The sequence below is a fragment of the Molossus molossus genome, unplaced genomic scaffold, assembly GCF_014108415.1.
Source record: "Molossus molossus isolate mMolMol1 unplaced genomic scaffold, mMolMol1.p scaffold_m16_p_11, whole genome shotgun sequence".
Taxonomy (NCBI): Eukaryota; Metazoa; Chordata; class Mammalia; order Chiroptera; family Molossidae; genus Molossus; species Molossus molossus.
The window spans coordinates 44042155-44059336 of record NW_023425346.1 but is presented as its reverse complement, the minus strand read 5'-3'; the positions used below and the strand labels follow the sequence as shown (position 1 = coordinate 44059336).

At 38.7% G+C, this 17182-nt stretch overlaps 1 protein-coding gene across 2 annotated transcripts in view; it reads left to right on the top strand.

Annotated features, from left to right (window-relative positions):
- The window catches only part of KCNH7 (potassium voltage-gated channel subfamily H member 7), a 444235-nt gene that overhangs the window by 354509 nt on the left and 72544 nt on the right, over positions 1 to 17182 (top strand). The window lies entirely within an intron of this gene.

Sequence of the window (17182 nt, the reverse complement as noted above, 5' to 3'; positions counted from 1 at the left end):
AATCCTAACTCCACAATTTATCAGGTTTATGCCTTTGGGCAAGTTTCTGAAACTCACAAAACTTTGATTTTCTCGTTGAGACCTGAAACAATAAAAACACCTACTTGATAGGATTATTGGGACGGTTAAGGAAGGTGATCCTTGTGTAGCCCGTGGCATGCTGCCTGGCATATGGTAGGACCCCAGTGAAGGGAGGCTGTTCCTGGAACTTCCCAGCGTCTCTGGAGCCATTCCACGGTGTACAGTGCAACCACACCAACCTACAGTGTGAAGGCGATTTTGACCTCTTACATGACTGTTTCCTTTGCCCGAACAGCCTTTCCCCTTTCTCCTTTATCAAAGAACTTATATTTATGCTTAAATACTCAATTGAGAGAGTTCAGTTTTCTTCCAGGAAATCACACATACACACGCACACACACACACACAATTCTGGGTCAGGTAGCCCTTTTTATACTCCTTCAGCTCACACGCCTAACTCTTTTATTATACTTATCGTGCTGTATTGTCACTGTCTGTTTATTGCTCTGTGGCCATTGAAATGTGAGCTCCTCAAGAGAAAGAGTGACTCTCTATTTCTGCATCTACAGAGCCTTGCTCAGTGCCTAACACATAGTAGGTCCCCAAGACATGTGGGTTGAATGATTTAATGAATTAATTATTGGAGAGATTTCGGATGCAGTCTCTTTTCTTCTCCTTTGCTCGATACTACTTCTCACCCCTACTTACTCATCCCTTCGCCTCCAGGTCCTGGCTCCATAATATCATTTCACGGGTGGCTTTGAAGGGACTGCCGCCCAAACAAGAGTTGGTTAGAGCAAAGAACATGCTTTTCTTCACTTGCAGTTCTTAAGATACAATCTAGATAAAAGTCAATATTTCTTTCACTGACTTCCCGTTATTTGGGGATTTTGATGTCTACAAGTTCATAACAACTGCATCCAAAGTTCTCAGCCAGGCATTTAAAACTCCATAAAACCTGCTCCCCACAGACCTCTTCATCCACACCCTCTCCACATGTCCTTCTTCTTTTGTCTGTTCTCAAAGACATACACAGACCAACACATACACACATGTTAAACACTCACATGCATATATACACACATCCACAGACACACAGTTACACACAGGAGACTAACTGCTTTGAATTCAACTCTAGATGCTTATTAAAATTTAGATTCCTGAGGCTCTTCTAGACTCAGAGGGTAGAGGGCAGAAATCAGCCTTTTGACAAGTGTCCGGTAGTTCTCATAGATAAAAAAATGCTAGATCTTGTCCCGTTGAATGATTTTGATGAGCATGTCTCTGCACTTTACTAGTGTGAACTCTTCCTGAAAGCATCTCATTTCTAATGGAAGGAAAAAAATCCCAGTTAACTATTAAGATTTACTTAAATAGCACCCTTGTCAAGCATCCCTAGATTGTCACACAGTAGTTGATGGATACTGCTTGCCTGGCCCTTGGCACACACTGTGTAAATTATTAGTTTGCATGTTCATTCTCCAGGTCATTTCAAGAGCAACTGAGTTCAGGGACCACCCCAGGCAGCACTTCTGTTATTGAATCAAAAATAGTCATTGCTCAGTCAGTGTTTCCTGAAATTTTAGCTATTACATTAAAATATACTTTTTCTGTCATATGTATTATCTTGTATAAGTCCTTAAGTCTTGATTTTTTTAAATATATAAGAAAATTTCATAACAGTATTTAGCCATCATGTGCCACCTTCATTTTTTAAATACATTATAATAAAGAATAAATATATTGTTCAAGATATATAATAAGACAGGTCAATTAAGTCCTTCTGCCAAGATATTTTGTTGATAAACTTGCATAATTTGGAATAGCTAGCTGCAAACTAGATAATGTACCAATTTCAGTTGTGTTGGTTTAGTAGCTTTATAGTCCTTAGTACAAAGGCATAAGGTCAGATTGTGTTGATATTTTATTTGTATTCTGGTGTCCCAATTATTTTAATGCTTCAAGATTGCTGCTGAATTTTTCTTTAATTTAAAGTTGGGGTGTATCAGGAAGCCAGTAATCTGACTCCCACAATTAAGATAAACAGTTGCCAAGATTCATAACCAAATGCATTTAAATGCAGCCACTGGGGAGCCCACCAAAATGGACGGGACAGAGAGGTGTGAGCATCAAAACACCCGAGCAACGGACAGATTTGGCTCCTGGCACATAAATGTACAAGATCATCAGCTGATTGGGCATGGGATTAGATTTAGATATCAATTGACATATTGATTTCATAACGTTTGGTGAGAGAATCACTTCCAGCTTCTGTGACATGATAATTTCTGGCTGACTAACCTCTCCCCTAAAGACAGGCAATTTATATGGCTTTCCAGCCCTCAGTCAGTGTGGGATGGCTTGAGGCTGTCTGGTTGTTTTTTTGTTTTTAATATCTTGTGAATTCCCAGAACAAAGCCTCCCATTGTCATAGGAAGGAACTAAAATCCATGCTGAAGTCAAACTGAATTATTTGGAAATGACATGCTGCTCATGATAATCCCCTTTCCCTCAAGAGCAGACGTCAGCAAAGGTTGATAACATAATGCATCGCATCATTTGTAAGTGATTGCTTCTTCCTTCAAAATCATTCATCATTACTCTGGTTGACATTTACTATATTAGAATCACCTCTCCACACAACAACTGATTTATAATGTTAGTGCCCAGTTAAATTTTCCCCCAATTTTTTTTTTTTTTTTAGTATATGCCCCTAGTGGAAACTGAACCGGGGACCCTCTGGTCCTCGGGCCAACGCTCCAACCGCTGAGCCAAATAGGCCAGGGCAAATTTTCCCCAAATTTACTGTTAATTAAATAATCTTGACTATTTTACTTGAATGGCCATCACTTCAAGCCCATTATGGGTCCTCAAACTGAAGGAGGAACCAAAACTAGGTACCAGTCAAGTAATACTATGCGAGACAGCAACCTGAGGGCCACTGGCTTTACGAGAAAATTAAACATTCCCAATCCACAACATGCTTAGTGAACCACAGAAATGTGTTTTTGATATCTTCTGAATTTCTTTCATGATACAATATTGCCAGGCAAGACTTCCCTAGCACATTTTACACATAATGTCTCTCTCTCTTGCTATTTTCAGACGTCTAGCCAATATACCAACATTGGTATGTATGTGTATGTGTGTGTGAATACACAGACACAGGTGTTATAGTTGTACACTCACTGGTATCACAGTTATAAGCTTAGCCTGTAGCCATTGAGTTTATGGTGAGAAGAATACAGATGTATTCAATTAAACAAAGAGAGATAAAATAGCACACTAATGGTATGGTAAGTTCGATTTTATGCACTGCTGTGTTAATTCTGATTACCTTCAGAGGTTTAGTTCATAGAAAACCTCTATGAAAATCTTTAAAACAATGGAGTTGAAAAATAGTTGAATGGTGGACAGTCTATCGTCTTGGAAAACAGATGCCTCCTCTAAATCCACAGTTACTTAAAACTGCAGAGAGAAAGAGATAAAGGTGGGACTGAGGTCCATGACTGCGTGGCAGGATGTGCATTTCTGTGATAGATTCTCTGTGGATTTTTTATGAATGTGTAATATTAATATACACAGTTAACTATGGTCAGGTCCAACTTATACTCTAGAGACAGACTCATTGATAGAGAGCAGGAGACAGCTTGGGTGGGGTGGGGGTGTTGGGGTGGGGGAGAAATTGAGCAAAAAAAGAAAAAAAGAGACTCATAAACATGGACAACAGTGTGGTGATTGTGGGTAGGGGTAGAGGGGAGGGAGGTGGAAGAGGGCATAGAGGGGATAAATGGTAGTAGAAAAAAAATAATAATAGAGTGGAATAGATAAAAAAGAATTTAAGGAAAAAAATACAGTACACATTATTACTCAGCGTGACTCTGAATTGGTACCGTACAGAATAATATCCCTGTGACCAATACGATTGATCTGAGGCAGCCTTTCACTCCAGGACAGCTGGATCAAATGCAAAACACAGGTGGGCAGAAACCTCAGTCCTCAGCGGCCTGCCACTATCAAGTGCTGCACTACCACGGCAACTGCCATTCAAAGGAGTGACAAGGATGCCTCCTTATGCTTTAAAACATTAAATTTAAATATTGGAAACTTTCCCTTTCACAATAGAGCTGGGTTTTAACATCACCAACGGTAACCACCCTCAACGAATCGTGCAATTTACAGTATAAAAAGGGCAGTAACAATCAGAAATTTAGTGTATGTCAGGGCTGGAAGGGATTTTAGAGGTAGCTGAGCTCAAGCCATGTATTTCATCTCTGGAAGAATCTGACACATTTCCCAAACCCTGGTCTGCAGAGCAGTGCTTGCTGACGACACTGTGTGACCACAGCAAAGTGAGGAAGATGAAGCAGAGTATAACGAGATTTCTTAAAGTTGAACTTATTTAAATGACTGCCTTTTATTTTAAGAGTCTGTCCTTCCTGATTTTCTATATTAACATACTCTTATGAGATGATGGTGGTAGAGAAAGATAGCTGCTTCTCCTAACCTTCCTAACTGTGAAACACCCCAGTTTCTTTTAGTTTTAGCAAACTCTGAAATCCAAGAGTTGGGAGACCACTGATTTAGATGCCAGTAAAAAATGGAGTTCAATGACTATTCTATGTATGAAAGCCTTAAATAATGTATCAATAAGGCAAAATTAGTAAGAAGGGTTATTTATGAAATTAGTTATGTTAAAGGACATTGCTCCTGTTTACTATGTGAAACTGGATAAAAAGTCTGAAAGGGAATAATACATGCCTTTTGCTATTCATATGCATCTCTGACAAGAAAGTAAATATAACAGTTTATAGCTGTATTTGGAAAAAAACTGGCATATTTTATTAGTATGAAGTAAAAGCTGCAAAAATAAAGAAATCAAGAAGATTGAGGCATGGACATAATCACATTATTACACCTTTATTAGGCTACGTTAGCATCAGGAGGCATCGATTGGCTTGATTCTCGTTTATTCTGTGACACTTGCATAATACTTTTCATTTCAGAGAAGTGTTATCAGATTCTTGCCTCCCCCTGGAGAACATGAATAGGAGTAGAAAATCTTAGGAGGTTTTTGTTTTGTTTTGTTTTAATGTCAAAGTAAAAAATTTCTAGTGAGCTCAAAAACATAACAGCCAAAATGGAATTCAGGACAATTTAGAATCAAGAACAGTTACCGCCTGGCAAGTTAGCCCTGCAAGGTGATGAACAAAAATAGGAAGCTAATGAATCTCTGGTACAAAATTAGGTTTCTACATCAAGTCTTCTAAATAAGGGAGAATACCATATTTGTTTCTTTTCATTTACTTCAGGTCTTTCATATGCCCATTGTTTTAAAGTTAGTTAAAAGAGCAAAGGTGATGTTCCTGAATAAACGACTCAAGATTCTTCTGCATGTAAAGGAGAGACTGTGATTGATAGTTGGTTATCAAGAAAGTTATCTCAATGACACTTCTAGTCATTGTTTATATAACTCTTTCTGACTATGATAGAATTAGTGTCAGATTTAGTTCCAAGATTCACTATGGCTTATAGTAGAATATTTGGTTTGTTTTCTCTCTTAAAAGAACAGATACTATATCATAATTAAAATCAATCTGTGCAGGTTTATTCAGTAATTTTTTCAATAAGGAATGCACTTTTAATTTTTTTTTCTTGTTGCTGCTGTTTGTTTTGATGTTTTTTTCTTACTTGAACATGAAAGAGGCATTCAGATTAATCAAGTTGCCCATGCCATACTTAAGGGTTACTTCTAAGTCTTAGTGTGTGTGTGTGTGTGTGTGTGTGTGTGTGTGTGTGTATGTGTGTGTATATATATATGTGTGTAAAACTTGTCATGTAATCGACCTCCTTCTCATGTATTTTTGACCACTTGGTTGACAGGTTAGTTATCCAATGAAATTTACTATGTGGGGAGCAATGGACATGGGGTGGTCTTAGGTATAAAAATAGAACAAACGTGGTTAAGGCCATCAGGCAGTTTAGAATCTAATAAACAACTCTGTGACCAAATTTATAATTTCTCCTTGTAGAAGTTTAACACCTGTTAAACCTTTTCATTTTGTAAGGAAGGGAAGAAAGAAGCAGAGGGAGGAAGGATGGAAAGAAAGAAGGATGGATGGAAGGAAGAAGGGAGGGAAAGAGGGAAAAAGTAAGTGATTTAACACTTGATTCTATAGAAGACATCTTGTTTAACTTCTTTTTTATATAATTTTTTTTTCTGTATTGGTTTTAGAGCGAGAGGAAGGGAGAGGGAGAGAGAGAGAAACATCGATGAAAGAAAATATCAATTGACTGCCTCCTGCACGCCCCCCACTGGGGATCAGGCCCACAACCTGGGCATGTTCCCTGACTGGGAATCGAACCTGTGACCTCTTGGTGCATGGGTCAAGGCTCAACCACTGAGCCATACCAGCCGGGCTTGCTTAACTTCTTAATGGTTGTTTTGAGTTGACCTGTACACATTCTGGCATTTTTCTAATCATTGCTCTTATGGGTCCTTAATGAAGTTTGTCAGACCTCCAAAAAGAATAAGTCCAGGAGACAAAGGATGGCCTTCCAAGGACGTTTTTACTAAAGTGAATTACTTCAACGAATTCCTGCAATTAGAATCAGATTTCACAGACTATTAACTAATCCTTAATCATAGCACATGGCCAAACCAAGTAAAACTCATTAACTTCAAATTTGGTAGGAATGTCACACACTTGCTAATGCTACTTAGTAACTGAATGTACTGAATCCTCAACTGGAAGACATTTCTCATTTGGAAATTTAGCAGGAAGGAGAAGCTGTCCTTGTAGCCGAGTTATTTAAAAGCAAAGCACAGGCCCGACTATTAGCACACCATTCACCTTGTAAACACTCAGGGGAAAAAATATGTCAATAATGGAGACACAGCTCACCTGTGCTTCAGTCAGTCAAGAGGCCATTCTTGACTTTGCTCTACCTTGGAGCACATTCCCTAATAGAGGCCCATAGAAATGTATGCCCTAAGTCAAGGTTTTTACCTACTTGTAGGTCATAGGTGACTGAGAATCCATAACAAACGTGAATATATATTCCCTGAGAGGTAAACACACCGCATATCTTAATTCTTTTAGATAATTTCAAGGAGTGAATAAAAGCCCATGCGTGCCTCCCAGGAGGGTACACTGTCGTAGATAATTCTGTGCTTGCTCACACATTTACATTTCCCCGTCATCCTGGAATTTTCATGGAAAGTGTCGCCAATTTCTGTCCTTAAAATACATTAATCCTTGACCTGTAGATGATGAAAACATAGTTAAATCACACTAATTTGGTGTAATTGAGCAAACAATTTGCACAAGATAAGAAAACTGATAAAATTTCAGAATCTCAGATGCCATCTCTACTGATTTTGTTATATATTTCTACAGGATCTTCGGAAAGTATTACTCAGATTTTAAAATGGACAAGGGCTCCATAAATACTTACTGAATTAATTTTAAAGAAATGCTATCTCATTACTTGCAGAAAAATTGAAAAATTTATGTATTCTCGGAAGATGCTCAAAAGTAATTTTCTCCAACCACCCATCAGATGTGCACATATTTTTTATGACAGCCATTCCAACCAGATTAACTAAATGTTCCCTAGTTCCAGGACACATGCTTTTATGAATAAATAGCTTATTCTTTGCTTAAATTGGGTCTTTTCAAGGTGTTTGAGAGTTTTTAAAAAATGGTTGATTCCCTAAATCACCACTTGACAAATGGCCCACAAACAACATAGCATAACTGAGATGTTCATAATCAAAGAAAAACTTTTATCTTACCAGCAGCACCAAGAGCCCTACCCATCTGTCTTCTGCTGTCTTTTCTTTGCATAAATAACTTAATCTGAGGGTCACATCAGATAATTGGGTTCAATCAATAATTATAATTGACATTCAGTGTTATTTATAATTTAATTTTGAGTTGTCAAAATTAAATGTGCCTAAAATCCTAATAGTAATGTTCAGTTTTGGGGTGAAACGTGATACATCTGTTATCTCACCTGGTACAATGTGGCCTATGAGGTAGGCATTGCTGTCCTCACTTTGCTGCTAAGAAATCTGACACTCAGGGAGATTTTGAATGGACATGGTGGAGCGAGGGCTTGTTACAGGGCCATCTCAGCCCAGAGTCTGGCCTATGCAGCAATATTTGATAGATTGTACATTTTTAATAAGTGGAATTATCTTTTTTTCTTTTCTTTTTTTTTTTTCTTTATTGATTTCAGGGAGAGAGGAAGGGAGAGGGAGAGAGATAGAAATATCCATGAGAGAGAACATCTATTGGCCGCCTCTTGCATGCCCCTCACTGGGGATCGGACCCACAACCTGGGCATGTGCCCTGACTGGGAATAGAACTGGTGACCTTTTGGTGCATGGGTCGATGCTCAACCACTTTGCCATACCAGCTGGGAGGAATTGTCTTTATTTTTATTTTTGGTGCATATCATATTCTTCCTATGCTCTTCTTATGTCCATCCCAACAAGTAGCATTTAGGCTCTTAACAAGAAATGATTTTAGATAAATCTCTTTATTCACTATTTTGCCTTATGACATAAGGCTTACGTGATTAGAATTTTAATTAAAAGCATTTAAGTAACTATGAAAACATTCACACAGGCCCTTATAAAGTTCTTTTTTTCTGAAAACAGTATGTATAGTAAGAAAACATAGACTTTATCCCCGTAATGAAAAGAATGCTTAGAATGGTGCTGTAGATGAGAGCAGGGTCCTATGGACCCAGGCAGCCCTGGAAAACCTAACTTGAATTTTCATATGTGGAATAAACAGTGGCACTGTCTTAGCTTCCCGGGCTGCTATACCAGTGACCACAAACTGAGTGGCTTAAAACAACACAAGTTTATTCTCTCAACACTCTGGAGGCTAAAAGTCTGAAATTAAGCTACTAGCAGGGGCATGTTCTCTGAAGGTAGTCGAGGAAAATCTGTTTCCTGCTTTTCTCTGAGATTCTGTGTTACTGGCAGTCTTGGTGTTCCTTGATTTATAGGCTCATTACTCCGATCTCGGCCTCCAATGTTCTGTGGCATTCTTTCTATGTGTCTGTCTCTATGTCTTTCCCCCCCTTTTTATAGGATCCACTTCAATCCGGTATGATCTACCTCATCTTAGCTTGATTACATCTGCAAAGATCCTATTTCCAGATAAGGTGACATACTCAGATACTAGGGGTCAGAAGTGGAGCATATTTTTGGCGAGGCCGGGGGTGGGGAGCACAATTCAACCCACAGCAAACATTTACATTGTAAACCTGTAACACTTAAGTAAAATAATGACCACAAGCCTTCCATAAATAATAGGCATTCAGTATGGTTGATCATACTATATTTGTCTCTGAGACCTCAGGAAAATTATTTATCCTCTCTGAGTCATTTTCCTCATCTGTAACAATATAGATACTAATGCTTGTCTCAAAGAGCTGTTGAGAGAATTGAATGTTAGAATTTAATATAGGACCTGGTGACTACCATAAAGGAGATTCAGTGTGAACTATCCTCTTTCTCCAAGATAGATCCTTGATGAGCAGAGCGGGCACTCTCTCGGGAGTCACAGTACGTCCCTTCTACCACATTCCAAAGGAAAAACAAGCAAGGGCCGAAATAGACTGACAGAAGACTTGGAGGAGGGCAGCTCAGCTCTTCTCCCGGGTACCAGTGGTGGCAGGAGGGGCCTGAGGAAGGTGTTGGAGAACAGACGTCACCTCCCACAACAGCATCCCTCCTGCTTCCCTTTGGTTTGGTCTGAGTGATTCTGGGGACATCTGAGCAGAAAGAGCCTGAGTGAAGTGAACGTGAACGTATCTGTTCTTTTGTGTTCCTGTTTACCCCATCATTGAAAACTCACCAAACTGATAGGTGAACTGTTCATGTCATTCTACTGGATGAAGATGTGGCTCTGTTGGTCTTTTACACATTGACACACTGCCACTGTTAACACCAGTTATGTGACTTTATTAAACTAAACCTCAAGGGAGAGCAGGGAAGAGATGAGATAAGCTATGGGCTTGATATTTCTCTCCTGGCTTTTGGAGATCTTTGTCTTATCAAAGATCCAACTTTTGGGCTCATGCTAACTGCTGGAACTGACAAACACCTCCATCACTGTGGCGTACCCCAACTGTGTATTTCATGCTCAAGCAATAGCAGAAGCTAGTGTTCCTGTGCAATGAGTGATCTTCCTCCTCTTGGTAATGTAGTGACCCAGGTTTCCAACTTCTGGAGACTCACCCATCCCACAGGACTTAAAGACCTGAAGCCTTGGGAGCATCTGACTTTATGCAGTAGAAGGAAAAAGAGAGAGCTGAGAAAGACACCTGCTTCTTGAAGGCTTCAGCCAAGAAGTGCTGCTTTTCAGGTGCATGACCATGCCTAGATGCAAACAGGACTAGGAAGTGTAATTTGGGGCTAGGCAGACACGGTTAGCAACAACTCCGCTCCATGGAACAGAGAACAGCAGATTTTATTGCATAGCAGCTATCTCTATCATAACCCTTTCTGTCTTGCCATCTCCATGGTCTCTTTTCCTTTAAGCCAAAAACATGCTTATTCAACAACTTTTTTGGGTGCTTACTACATATATTTCAGGTACTATGCCGAGCTCCAGAAATACTGTCTTGCCTTCCACATTTTAGTTATTGCCAGTGGATTCTCTGACTCGTTACACCCTTTTGGCAAATGAATCCACTTTTTAGAACTTTGGCCATTGCCTCCGTAGGACGAACTCTGCCACTCCAGCCCCACAGAAAGGTCTATCCCAGACCTTCTGTCTGCCGGGCACCGCTTCCTGTTGGCACTCGGCACATCTATCTACCATAAGTTGTCCCAGCCAGACCCTTTATTTCTCTCTCTCATCTCTGAGCCTGTTCCTCAGTCAACTGTACTTTTAAAAAATCTTGTGAAAAGCTTATTTATGAACTAGTGTGCTTAGTGCTCCTATTCCTAAATTTCATTTTTTTTCTTAAATTAGATCCATTGTAAAACAAAGATAAAGAAAATGGAGAAAAAGTGCATGGGTACAGTTTCCATGAGAAAGGGAAAGAGGAGAGAGGTGCAAGAAAGCAAACATCAGGCCAGAGAGCATCTGGTGTCAGCAACAGGGAGGTGCCACAGGCTCAGCCTGGCCCAGCCCTGGGGGCAGAGCCAAGGTCACTATCCAGCTGGCCATTGGTGTGGAAGTTAAAAGTTTAATTTTTAAATAGGTATATATTTGAAGTGATTTATGAATGTTATAAATGTTTAAAATATTAACTACCCTATTTCTCTTATATTGAGTGACACATGTTTTAAGAAGCAATATTTTTATATTAGCATATATAGCACATACAAAACACTAAACTTGACATTTAGCTGAACCTATGTGACTCTCACATCTGCAAAACCCTACAATCATCCCAACTCATTTCAACACATGCCCAAACATACACGTGCACACACACAAAGGCGTAAACATCCACTTTAATCCGAGCCTTCGAAAATCATTTCAATACAGAATGCTAGAGATTCTACAGCCTAATTTTAATATCTTATTTATTTAAAAACTTCCAGTGTGACAGATTTGATTTATTGTGTGAATCTTTTTCATCTTTTAATTCAAATACCTGAGTGATCATCAGTGGGGCTGCCTATTTCAATAGTTACTCGGGTTTTGCTGTATGTCCCAGACATCTGCTGAGAACCCAGAGGAACTGAAATCTCTCCAGATGCTATGTGCTCTATCTGATTCATCTGGTTACTGCCTGCTCTTCCCAATAGTTAAAGATACAGCTAGCCTATTAGTTAACTGCCAGTCCCTGGTAACAGATAAAGAACAGATGAGCCGTCTTTACTAACACCTCAGTGTGGCTTTAACAGCCGTCCAAGCACCGTATAATCTTTTGGAAGACTTAGTCATTCCCTATTGCACTTCTCCGAAGAGAAGAGTCGTTATTAATCCTGGCGTTCCCACAAAATGTTCCCAGTAGATCTTCATTGAATAAATAGTGCTGTTTCATGTAAAGATTTTGGTTTTGTGTAACACGTAGCAGTTAGAGGTTGAAGAAACAGCAATATGCTAGCAACAAGAACTGTGTTTGGTGAAGAGAACAATAGTTTAGACTGTATTAAGCTGTGTGTGTAATTGGTGGTTTCAGGAAAGAGAAAAGAGAGATGTGATTCTGGAGACCATGGAGTCCCCCTTTTTCATAAAGTGAGGTTTTTAATTCCTCTTTCTTTCTCTCTTAAAAGAAAAGCCTTATCAAAGTGTAATTAATTATGGTTTATCTTTCTGAAGTATGTTATTTCTCAAGCGTGTGGGAGAAGTTGGCTCTCTTAAGGAACGTTAATGGACTGTGTAGCCGCCTTTTTCTTCTCAATCATGGGCCCCTTGGAATCCTATTGGTGTTTTGAAAACATATTTACCTATCAAATATTTTGTTTCTAACCGTGGCTGTCTTTTATGATTAACTTAAACTTACTTGGGACTTATGCTTTATACATTTATCCTGTTCCCAAAGAAGTGTGAGGTGACATTATAAAACATATATGCATGTAGACCATTAAAATGAAAAGAGAACTATTACAATGGCATTAAAGTAACAGAGGAAGAGAAAGGGAGAGAGGAGCAGTCATTTCAGTATCATGAGTGAGCCCAGACTTCCACCTGGCCCCGCAGAGTATCTAGAAATGTGATTGGAGCTTTCCTGATTCTCCACAAGAACTCAGTCACCAACCAAGTGTCACTGAGTGACCCAGATGGACACTGTGCGGAGCAGAAGAATGGCCCAGCCGAACCATACTTAACATTTGCATTTGGTCCTTAGAGTCATGAATCATAAAATGACAATGGTTTTAAGCCATTATGTTTTGGATTAGTTTGTTACAAGAAATAGATAACTGAAATACTTACTTAATATTATCAATGTCCAGTTAGTGTTCAACTTTATAGAAATTATCTGATGTGAGCCCTGGCCAGTTTGGCTCAGCGGTTAGAGCGTCGGCCTGCAGTCCGGAGAGACCCGGGTTCGGTTCCCGCTAAGGGCACGTACTTTGGTTGCAGTTTGTCCCCGGCCCTGGTTGGTCGTGTGGGTGGCAGCCACTCGATGTGTCCCTTCATGTCGATGTTTCTCTCTCTCTCTCCCTTCCTCTCTCTCCCTCCCACTCTATCTGTACAAAAAAAAAAAAAAAAAAAAAAAAAAAAAGAAATTATCTGATGTGATACAGTAGCTCCATATAGATAGGTAGTTTGGACAAGGACTACTATCCCCATCACGTATATGAAAAAAAAAAAACACACTGAAATCCAGAAAGATTAAATGAGTTACCATAAAAACTGTATCCAGAATTCAAACCCAGGTCTTCATATTTAAAGTCTGGGGCTCTTTCTCTTATTCCAAACTTGGTTGAGCCTTCAGGTGTTTTATTGCCATGACTGGCTTGAATAAGACTCTCACTGGAACTGTAAATAAGCAAATGTTTCTCTACTCATCCTTATGCCCTGAGAGGCATTTACTTTTCAAATGCATTTCTCCTCTCCCTCTCTGCCCGCTGGTCCCTAGCACAGGCTTTCCTGGCCTCTTTTGCATTTTTCTTTCTTAGTACCAAAGTCCTCATTGCTCTGTAAGCCTGTGGTCCACCCCTCTCTGGTTTCTCCTTCATTCCACTGTCAGATACATTTATTTAAAACTAAACTTGGCCACCTTGCCTTCTTTGTCTAGTAACGGTTAACAATTTTCAAACTGATATCCATGGAAAAGAATGTTCTCAAAGGGCCACGAGTTCTCCCAGAAAATCTTAAAAGTTTCTGTGTCTTGATGAAAAGTTCAAACAATATAATAATCTTCTGAATCAGTAAGATAATTACTTAAAAACACAGTACTGCTGTCTGACCTGACTTCAGTACCTAGGACTATTTTTGGATTTACAATGAAACCTCATGATGCTAAAGCATGCTGTGGAAATAACAGTTTTTGAGGTCATTTGGCTGGTAAAATTCATGGAAGAATTCAACGTTATATAAAAATGGGATAGCCATGCAGTCATCTAAAGAATTTGTATCATAACTTTTAGTACCAATTACCACACATGCATTTTCAAAACATGCTCCATTGTTGTATATTCCAAATTTCAATGGTTTGGTATCAATAGATATATTGAAATATACCAAATGAACTACCTTTCTGAATCTAGTTTCAGAAATTATTTGTGTAGATAATTACTTACTGTAGAAATCAATAATGCTCCAAAGCAAAATTGAACTTCAATTAAATAAAAATTTTTGTACAATATCAAATAGCACCATTTAAATTGCCTTTAAATACCTAGTAAGAATAAAATTGGAGTTAAGAATTAGATTATCCTAAAATAGTAATAAAATTAGTAATACTATTTTGATAACATGCTTTTACAAAAGGGCATTAAGGGTTAGAACCGAAAAAAATGTTTTACCTGTGAGATGGAACCACACGATAGTCGGAGTACTATCATATATGTCAAATATTAAATTAGTGACGATAGTTTTGCAAATAATTTTCAAATGTATTTGTTTATATTTTTGTCATTGCATTTGTTTTCTAGGGTTGCCATAACAAAATATCACAAATGGGTGGTTTAAAATAATGGAAGTTATTCTTTCACAGTTCTGAGGGCTGGGAGTACAGGATCAGGGCTCCTTCCGGAGGCTCTGGGAACAACTTGTTCTGTGCTCCTCTTATGGGCCCTGGTGGCCACCACCAATCCTTGGTGGCCCTTGGCTTGCAGCTTTATCTGCCTCCGTTGTCATGGGGCATTCTCCCTGTGCGTGTGTCTCTGCACCCAGATTTCCCTCTTTATGTAAGGACACCAACTGTTTCATCAAGGCCCACTCCAGTTCACTATAGTCCATATTTACTGGATTGCATCTACAAAGACCCTGTTTTCAAATAAGGCCGCATTCACAGGTACTGGAGATTAGGGCTTCAACATACCTTTCGGGGGTACACAATTCAATCTGCAGCAGTCCCATTAAGAGGTCTAAACAGAAGAAGTTTTAACCTCATTTTATTTTTATACATATTTACTCAACATTGTAAACTAAAATATTGAAATTATCATTGGGATTCTGCAATAATTCTTAGCCCTAAAAAAGGTCTATATTTTATTTAAGTGTGAGAAACCCTGACCTAAAGGAGACAGTCTGAGATCCCTATCACGTCACATTAGATCTTTCACAGCCTGTCGCTGTTCCTATTCACTGTCCTCCTCCCCACTATTGTCCCTGCATTCTATCCATCAGCATTGTCAACTTATAATGCCTCAACACACAACGCGTATTCCATGCCTCCCTGTCTTTGTTCATTCTGTTACCTCTTGTGTAATCTTCTTTCCTGTCCAGTTTTTGCAGATGCACAATGGAAAGAGTTCTATCCACAGGTTTTACTCCTCAGGGGCAGCCCCAAGGTGCTATATGTATGCAGTTTAACTTCTGCTAACACAAGTATGTAGCTTGCCCCATGTGGGAGGTTGGTAGCAGAAGCAGGTCACTTAGGCAGGGAGCAAGCTCCAACAAATATCCCAGTCTTGAAAAACGACATTTTTTGTTGTTGTTGTTCTCTTTGAATAACTACATACCCTGTTTAAAAATATGATTTTATTGATTCTTAGAGAGAGAGGGAGGAAGAGAGAGATAGAAGCATCTATGTGAAAGAGAAACATCAGTCGGCTGCCTCCTGCACGCCCCCCACTGGGGATCTAGCCACAACCCGGGCATGTGCCCTGACCAGGAATCGAACCGGGACCTCTCATCCGCTAAGCCACACCGACCAGGTTACATACCCTTTTTTATGAAAGAAATCTATAGGGATTTGGGAAGATCTCAGCAGCCCAAAAATTTTAGTCATGTCTTGCCAGAGTGCACTGTGTGCATAGAGGAATCTAATGAGAGAAGGACCTGAAAAGATAGAATGAGCCCATATTTTAGATGACTTTGAGAGCCAAAATAAGGTTTTGGATTTTACTTTCTACATTCTGAGTAGTCCCTGATTTTTTAGAAAGTGGCATTACATAATAATACCATAAGACATGATCTGTTCTTTCCAGACAAAAATATCTTACAGTGGTTTTCTATACTAACTATAACAGGATCAGAGTTCTATTTGTCTGCACTTATCAATTGGTAGATTATTTAAACATTATTCCTATTGGGATTTTTGGAAGTCAGGTATCACTGGAGCTATAGATATAGATAATTGGATTCTGAGGATTGTTAGGGTTTCATAAATAATGACATCACTTTATTTTACAGCTTTCCCTTTTAGTAACAATTAATTTGTCACTTTTCACAATAGTTTAAATTAAAGCCCTGTTTCCGCCACATACTGGCAGTCACACATTTATTCTAGACTGAAAAAGAAATGGTTGGGTTCTTGATTTTTTTTTTTTTCAAAGCTAGTTAAACTACTTTAGCTATTATCTAAAAAGAGCTTTGCCTATTTTAACTGAACTTGTTTTGTTATATTTAAAAGTCATGCTGTACTTCGTTTGGGGTTGTTATTTAACTTCTCAAGTTTGTGTGTGTGTGTGTGTGTGTGTGTGTTTAATAGGAATGGTAGCTTGTTATATGTGTGGGGGAAAAGGTATGAAGTTTGACAGTAAAAATAAAATTGCAAGTTGAAATTTGTTTGAGAGAGTTTATTGTTATAATTCAGTTAAAACCTACATAGACAGAATTACCAAGAACACAGAAACTTGGTTTAACACTCTTTGACTAATTAATGGGGTTTCCTGAGAGCTACGCTGCAAAATATATTAGCTGTGTTTAGAAGAGTCTAGTGTAAGAAAATTTACTTAGTGAAATTCACTTTGAAATAGGGTCATTGTACATATGTGGGATATTCATAATATAAAATTATAATCCACCAGTCACTTTAAAAATGCCTCTATGTTCTCTTTGTGGAGCCATAAGCATTTTAAATTCTCGAAAGCCCATGCATTAAGGCTGATTACATTGACTGGGTAGCTAGATCACTTATTTGTTTTGACCTTTGTTCTTGAAAGTTGGTTTAAAATCACAGACTCATGAACTTTTTTACTGGGTAGGGTCACAATTCAAGTTTAACTCACATTTTTTTCAGATGTACTAAGACTCTAAAAGATGAAGTATTTTAGTCTACTCAG